Source organism: Arachis duranensis, chromosome 7 (assembly GCF_000817695.3).
Source record: "Arachis duranensis cultivar V14167 chromosome 7, aradu.V14167.gnm2.J7QH, whole genome shotgun sequence".
NCBI classification, from domain to species: domain Eukaryota; kingdom Viridiplantae; phylum Streptophyta; class Magnoliopsida; order Fabales; family Fabaceae; genus Arachis; species Arachis duranensis.
In genome coordinates, this window is record NC_029778.3 from 38,951,338 (window position 1) to 38,952,047 (window position 710).

A 710-nucleotide genomic window follows, 5' to 3' on the forward strand; every position below is an offset into this window, starting at 1 on the left:
GAACCACCACAACTCTACCAAGAAGAACAACCTTCCTATTATGAACCTTCTCCGCAAAATGAGGAACCCTTCCACCCACCCCAATCTCTAATGGATGAAACCCTTGGTGTTCTTGTTCAAGGGCAAGAAGAGATGACAAGGGATGTGCAAAATTTTATGGCCGCCTTGGATGCGGTAACAAATCAACTAGCCTCCCAATGCTTGAACACTCAAGGAACTCCCACGGCTACATGTGGAGAATCAAATAAAGAACATAGCATGAAGGAGAGATTGGAAACTCCGGTGGGAAATGAAGGAAGTTGCTTTGTATTGGAACAATTGGAGGAAGCTTTAATTGTTGAAGACAAGGAAGAAGTGGTAGAAGACTTAGGAGATGCGGAGCCTCCATGGGAACATAGAGTTGAAGAAAACCCCTCCAAGATGACTGAAATTGATGCTAGGGAGGAAAGTACACACCTTCCAAGGCATATTCCATATGAAGACTTGGATGGGATAGAGAAAGAATTGAGTTCCCATGGCAATGAAGAGCAAGCATCAAGTCTTAGTGGTGAAGAATCCTTTGAGCATGAAAAACCTTCTCCCGGTGCATTTGAAAATATTGTGGAGGTAAACTTCTTTCACCCTCCCAATTATAGTTTGATTAAGGGAAAAAGCTTAGATAGTATTGATGAACAAAGGATTGAATTAGAGAAATCTTGTGAAGAGGTGGA